Source organism: Balaenoptera acutorostrata, chromosome 1, assembly GCF_949987535.1.
Source record: "Balaenoptera acutorostrata chromosome 1, mBalAcu1.1, whole genome shotgun sequence".
NCBI lineage: Eukaryota > Metazoa > Chordata > Mammalia > Artiodactyla > Balaenopteridae > Balaenoptera > Balaenoptera acutorostrata.
In genome coordinates this window covers 177906499-177913909 of record NC_080064.1, presented here as the reverse complement: position 1 = coordinate 177913909, position 7411 = coordinate 177906499, and the positions used below count along the sequence as shown (strand labels likewise).

General features: G+C 40.4%; 1 non-coding gene across 1 annotated transcript; it reads left to right on the top strand.

Moving 5' to 3' along the window:
* Window positions 1–1106: 1106 nt before the first annotated feature.
* On the top strand, window positions 1107–1179 carry TRNAT-UGU (transfer RNA threonine (anticodon UGU)). Its single transcript has one exon. It is a non-coding gene; the product is annotated as a tRNA-Thr (tRNA).
* The last annotated feature ends 6232 nt before the right edge of the window (window positions 1180–7411 follow it).

Sequence of the window (7411 nt, the reverse complement as noted above, 5' to 3'; positions counted from 1 at the left end):
CTCAGGGCAAAGGGCGGGGAAACAGGACAATAAGAAAATCTGATAGGCCAAGGAAACTAAAGGGTGTTAAAAATTCCAACTTGTATGGAGAGGCTGTGGAAGTGGAAGTAAAGGAAAATGATGACACGACACCTCCCAAAACGTCTCCCTGATTTCTCCTGGCTCACAAAATGAACATCATCGTAGACGTCATTCATTCAGCATTTATTGAGCACCTACTGTGTGCTAGACACTATTCTAGACGCTGGGAATACAGCGGGGAATAAAACAAAAACCCTTGGCCTCTAAGAAGGAACATCCTAACCTGGAGAGAATAATAGACATAATAATAAGCACGTTATCTAGAAGGAAAGAAAGTTAAGTAGCGTGGGGCAAAAGGGCAGGATAAGGAGGACAGTGCAGCTTTAAAGGGGCGGGGGCGGGGGGGGGGGGTGTCTTGTTGAGAAACGGAATGTGAGCAGACACCTGAAGAAGGTAAGGGAGAGAAGCCTGCAGACCACTGGGAGCGCGTGACCATCATCCTCTCCTTCCTGCGCTGATGGATCATGCTGCGGGCATAATTTCATTCCTTCAGTAAAGAGTTAATTAAGCAAAAGGAAATAAGGCATCGTTTCATGATCCCAATCATTAAAAAAAAGAGCAGGCACAGAGCTTTACTGATTCACTCTGATGTCTAATAGTATGCAATTACTCAATAAATGTGTTGAATCAATTAATTCATCCATAATCAATAACTTATTTAATTTATAAGAACCAAAGACACCCCCCATAACTTCCCTACAGGTGCGAAACTTGATACAATTTGTCATATAAACACTAGATTGGAGAATTTTTTAAGACGTAAAGGTACCACTCATAACATCATCAGAACATTATTTCATTTTTGCATTTTCCCTTCCAGCACTTATCTGTATGCATAACTTATCGTAGGTATGATTTAGTATTTTGTAATCATAAACATACAATTTTGAGACTGGGCTTTTTTCTACTTACTATGTTGTCTCTATAATTGTCACTGATAGAGGATGCACAGGGTCAGTTTCAGACTGCCAGAAAGCAATGTTGCTTCCAATGTCCCTGAACTAGAGAAGGGCAGGTGGCAAGCAGGCTCCATAGCTCAGTGGTTAGAGCACTGGTCTTGTAAACCAGGGGTCGCGAGTTCGATCCTCGCTGGGGCCTCGTGTGCACTCGTGCTTTTTTTAAAAATCGTTCTGTGTAAACACGCACCAAAATGCAAAGTGATTTCTGAAAACGTTACTTCGGGCAGGGTTAAAAGTTACTCCTGAAATGCAAATCATGAGCATCCTTACTGTGCTTTAGAACTGACCCGGAAGAGAAAATCCTGGAATGCAACAAAGAGCAGGAAAAAGAAAAGAAAAGCGGTCCTCTGCGACCCAGCGCTACCCGGACCTGAGGCCCAAGCACCGGCAAAAGGGAGGCGCGAGGCTCCACCGGCTCGTTTTCAACGCCCTGCAGACTCCCAGCACTGAGTTACAAAAGGCAGAGGGGCGGCCCGCGTTGGGAACTCGACCTCGGGCGGGGCGCGCGGGGCGCGTGGGGCGGGCGGGGCGCGCGGAGGCGGTGCTGCGCTTGCAGTTACGCCGCGAGGCCGGCGGGCGGCGCTGTGGCCAGGTTCCCACTCTCCTGTTCCCGGCCGGCGAGTGCACGTTCCGACACTATTCCCGGGGCTCAGAGAATGGCCAGCGTGGCCTGGACTGAGGCCCGCGCTGTGATGACACGTGGCAGCCCTGGCTTAGGCGCCCAGCCTGGCTCCAAGGTCCTGCCCCCTTCGAGAGGAAGGGGGAGCAATCGATTCATAAAAATAGTCTCGGGCTGTTTGGGAAGCCAAGTTTTGCAACCGGTTTCATTTCTCCGTTTTTTCCCTGAATTCCAGAATGTCGCGTGACAGTAGGGTCACGAGAGCCTTTTCTGAATAAATAAATTCTCTCCACCCAGGATTTCTTGATAAAGGATTGTCTGTAAAGTAGCCACTAACCACATGTGGCCACTGAGTGCCTGAAACGTGGTTATTCCGGATTGAGATGTGCTGAAAGAATAAAATACACATTGGATTTAGAAAATTTGGTACCAAAGAAAAAAGTGAACTGTCCCATTAGTAATTTTTAATTGATTACGTATTGAAACGATAATACTGTAATATATTGGATTAATTAAAATAAATACATTAAATTTACCTATTTTTTTAATGTGGCTACTAGAAAAATTTTAATTACATGTGTGGCTACCATTTGCAGCTCTCATATTTCTGTTGGATGGTGCAGGTTCAAGGAGCCAGGGTCCTGTGACCTTGAGTTCAAGGTTAATTCTTAACCTGTGCTCACACCAGGTAAACCTTTCATCTCTGGGTCTCCCAGAGCCAGCACTGTGCCTGGCAAGCAGTAAGCATGGCATTGGTTGAAATGAAATCACATATCTCCCCAACGTAATCTGAAACTCCACAGAGAACAAGAGAATGTTTTTGTTTTTGTTTTTTAACACCTTTATTGGAGTATAATTGCTTTACAATGGTGTGTTAGTTTCTGCTTTATAACAAAGTGAATCAGCTATACATATACATATATCCCCATATCCCCTCCCTCTTGTGTCTCCCTCCCTCCTTCCCTATCCAACCCCTCTAGGTGGTCACACAGCACCGAGCTGATCTCCGTGTGCTATGCGGCTGCTTCCCACTAGCTATCTATTTTACATTTGGTAGTGTATATATGTCCATGCCACTCTCTCACTTCGTCCCAGCCTACCTTCCCCCTGCCCCACCGTGTCCTCAAGTCCATTAAGAGAATATTTCTTAAAGGGGGTTAGTTTTGAGAATGATGTAACTGTAAGAATTTCTATCTTGGCTTGCAAGATTTTAGCTCTGGAAAAACACACATGCTTTTGTTGGTTATTTTGCCCTTCTATGGTCTGGATATGTGCTGCTAGGAGTGCTGGGAGACAAGTGGTCAGAGTGCCTTGAAGAAATAGGCCCCATTCATGCCAGAAAAATATACATAATTATCACATAAGGAGTATCACTTCACTGGCGCTGAATGCCTTTTTGCAAAGCCATTTCAGGTCCTCAAATACCGTAATACCAAGACTCCTTACCCTGGCTTTACATGGTCATCAAGTAACAGAGTTAGTAAGAAAAAGATGCATTCCAGTCCCATCTCCCTCCAGCCATTCCCAGTCCTCATCTTTCATCCCCTTCCCCCTCCTCCTGCCGGTTTCTATAAAGAAAACGCACATGCATGTGTGCATTTTTCTGAACCTTTCAACTCCTCAGGCTCTAAGGAAGTTGAATACATGTTGGCTGTGACCTAGTGGTTGTTTTCTCACAGTCCTACCCCTTCATGAAAGTTCACGGGCATTGCCAGCCATCTTCCAAAAAATAAAGCCACTTTGCCAGAGAGGAATACCCTGCCTCTCCCCCAGGTTCCTGGAGTTTCAGGGTACCTGTCAGTTCCCTTCTCTAGACCCGCTATCCTCCTGTTGAAAAGCTGTGTTCGGAAAGCCTTGAATTTGATGGATGTGGTCCTCTATTTTAACACATGAATTCTGAGCACCTTTCTCCCAGGGCTCAAAACACTTTACAGTGTTTAGGACTCTGCTCTTTCACTGCTGAGGGTGCAGGTTCAATCCCTGGTCGGGGAACTAAGATCCCACAAGCTGCCCAGCATGACCCAATAAATAAATTCATTAAATTAAATAAAAACATGACCAAAAAAAACCCACTTCCAGGCCAGAGCCTTTTTTTTTTTTTTAATTGAAGTATAGTTGACTTACAATACTGTGTTAGTTTCAGGTGTACAGCAAAGTGATTCAGTTATATATATACATTTTTTTCAGATTGTTTTCCATTATAGGTTATTACAAGATATGGAATATAGTCCTCTGTGTTATACGTAAATCCTTGTTGCTTATCTATTTTATGTACAGCAGTTTGTATCTGTTAATCCCATACTCTAATTTATCCCTCCCCACCTTCTTTTCCCTTTGGTGACCATAAGTTTGTTTTCTATGTCTGCAATCTGTTTCTGTTTTGTATATAGATTCATTTGTATTATTTTTTTGGATTCCATGTATAAGTGATATCATATAATATTTGTCTTTCTCTGCCTAACTTCACTTAGTGTAATATTCTCAAGGTCCATTCACGTTGCTGCAAATGGCAATATTTCATTCTTTTTTATGACTAATAGTCCATTGTGTGTATGTGTGTGTATACACACACATACATACATATATATATACATATATATACATATATATATATCACATCTTCTTAAACCAATTGTCTGTTGATGGGCACTTGGGTTGTTTCCATGTCTTGGTTATTGTAAATAGTGCTGCTATGAATACTGGGGTGCATGTGTCTTTCCAAATTAGAGTTTTCATCTTTTCTGGGTATATGCTCAGGAATGGGATTGCTGGATCATATCGTAACTCTATTTTTAGTTTTCTAAGAAACCTCCACACTGTTATCCATAGCGGTTGCACCAATTTACATTCCCACCAACAGTGTAGGAAGGTTCCCTTTTCTCCACATCCTCTCCAGCATTTATTATTGTAGACTTTTTAATGACCAGTGTAAGGTGATACCTCATTGTAGTTTTGATTTGCATTTCTCTAATAATTAGCGATGTTGAGCATCTTTTCATATGCCTGTTGGCCATCTGTATGTCTTCTTTGGAGAAATGTCTGTTTAGGTCTTCTTCCCATTTTTTGATTGGATTGTTTGTTTTTGTGATATTGAGTTGTGTGACCTGTTTGTATATTCTGGATATTAACCCCTTGTCAGTCACATCATTTGCAAATATTTTCTCCCATTTCATAGGTTGTCTTTTAGTTTTGTTGATGGTTTCCTTTGCTGTGCAAAAGCTTTTAAGTTTGATTAGGTCCCAGTTTTTAATTTTTGCTTTTAATGCTGTTGCCTTGGGAAACTGAGCTAAGAAAATATTGCCACGACTTATGTCAGAGAATGTTTTGCCTATGTTCTCTTCTAGCAGTTTTATGGTGTCATGTCTTATATTTAGGTCTTTGAACTATTTCAAGTTTATTTTTGTATATGATGTGAGGGTGTGTTCTAATTTCATTGATTTACATAGAGCGGTCCAGCTTTCCCAACACGTGCTGAAGAGACTGTCTTTTCTCCATTGTGTATTCTTGCCTCCTTTGTCATAGATTAATTGACCATAGGTAAGTAAATTTATTTCTGGGCTTTCTATTCCATTCCATCAATCTATATGTCTGATTTGTGCCAATACCACACTGTTTTGATTACTGTAGCTTTGTAGTATTGTCTGATGTTTGGGAGGGTTATACCTCCAGCTTTGTTCTTTTTCCTCAGGATTGCTTTGGTAATTTTGGGCCTTTTGTGGTTCCATATAAATTTTAGGATTATTTGTTCTATTTCTGAGAAAAATGTCATGGTTATTTCAATAGCGATCACATTAAATCTGTAGATTGCTTTGGGTAGTATGGCCATTTTAACAATATTAATTCTTCCAATTCAAGAGCATGGGATATCTTTCCATTTCCTTTTTTTTTTTTAACATCTTTATTGGAGTATAATTGCTTTACAATGGTGTGTTAGTTTCTGCTTTATAACAATCTTTCCATTTCTTGAATCATCTTCAATTTTCTTTATCAAAGTTTTAAAGTTCTCAACATATAGGTCTTTCACCTCCTTGGTTGAGTTTATTCCTAGGTTTGTTTGTTTTTAACCCAATTTTAAACAGTGTTTTTTTTTTACTTTCTCTTTCTGATATTTCATTGTTAGTGTAAAATACAACAGATTTCTGTGTATTAATCTTGTATCCTGCTACCTTGCTGAATTCATTTGTTAGTTCTAATGGTTTTTGTGTGGAGTCTTTAGGGTTCTCTATATAGAGGACCATGTCATCTGCAAATAATGACAGTTTTACCTCTTCCCTTCCAATTTGGATACCTTTTTTTTTTTTTTTTGTCTTGTCTGATTGCTGTGGCCAGACTTCCAATACTATGTTAAATAGAAGTGGTGAGAGTGGGCATCCTTGTCATGTTCCTGAATTTAGCAGGAAGGCTTTCAGCTTTTCACCATTGAGTATCATGTTGGCTGTGGGTTTCTCATACATGGCTTTTGTTGAGATATGTTCCCTCTATACCCACTTTGGTGAGAGTCTTTATCATGAATGGATGTTGAATTTTATCAAATGCTTTTTCTGTACCTATTGAGAAAATCATATGGTTTTTGTCTTTTCTTTTGTTAATGTGGTATATCACATTGATTGATTTCCATATGTTGAACCATCCTTACAACTCTGGAATGAATCCAACTTGATCATGTTGTACGATCCTTCTTATGTATTGCTGGATTCAGTTTGCTAATATTTTGTTGAGGATTTTTGCATTTATATTCATCAAATAGGGCCAGACCCTATTTTTGCCACACTTCTTTGAAGAAAGATTGTACAGGAAAAAAATGGGACAGAGTGAGCTCATATATTCTTTCCAGAGGTTAGATCCAGTCTCCCTGAACTGCACCAGGATTTTCAGCCATCTTTCAACAAAATGATGCAGGGTGTAAGCCCTCCCATCTTTATGTTGATATCTTCATCTGAGAAGCTAAAAGTGTAAAATATCAGGATTGGTCAGACCCTGAAGTTCATTTCTATCCTGGAGAGTGTGTACAAAGAATGTCGCCTGCCATTTCAGTAAACAAAGGATGTTGTGGCTATCAAACCATCAGCCACTGCAGCCTCCCCTGACAGTGCACCCTGAGGGGAATTCAGGATGGAGAAAAACAAGAGACTGGCTCTAGAGAGTTAAGATGCATACCTAAGGAATAATTTCAATGAGCCCAAACTCTTGCATCTTCCCATACATAGAAAAGCACTAAGATCTTTAACTTGAAACGTCTCTTTTTTGTGATTAGCATTAATCTTTTGATGTTCAACCACATGTTGTTTGTTTGTTTGTTTTCAGCAAAAACTCCCATATATCCTGGCTCCTCCCCTACCTCTTGGGAACAGTCCCTCAGAGCTACCTGAGAGGCTGCTATCCTGTGCTATAGTCCTCAGTAAGTCTGCCAAATAAAGTATAATTCTCAACTTTTAGATTGTGCGATTTTTTTCAGTCAACTAGAGTGTTCATAAGAACTACAAATGTAGGCAAAAGTAAAGAAAAGCAAAAGCATGAGACAGGGCAAGGGAAGGTAGCTAAGAGATGGTCTAAAAATGATCTTCAGAAAATGATGACCAGTGTTTTGCATCTTTAATAAAGACAAAACAAGAGGAAGAGAATCAGAGAGGCTTGGTGTATTTAGATTAGGTTAGGTTACCCTACAAATGGAGCTTGCTAAAGAAAAAAATGGAATCTACTTCTTTGGAAGTCTAAAATAACCTGTCCAGGATATGTCTAACCTCATCTAAAG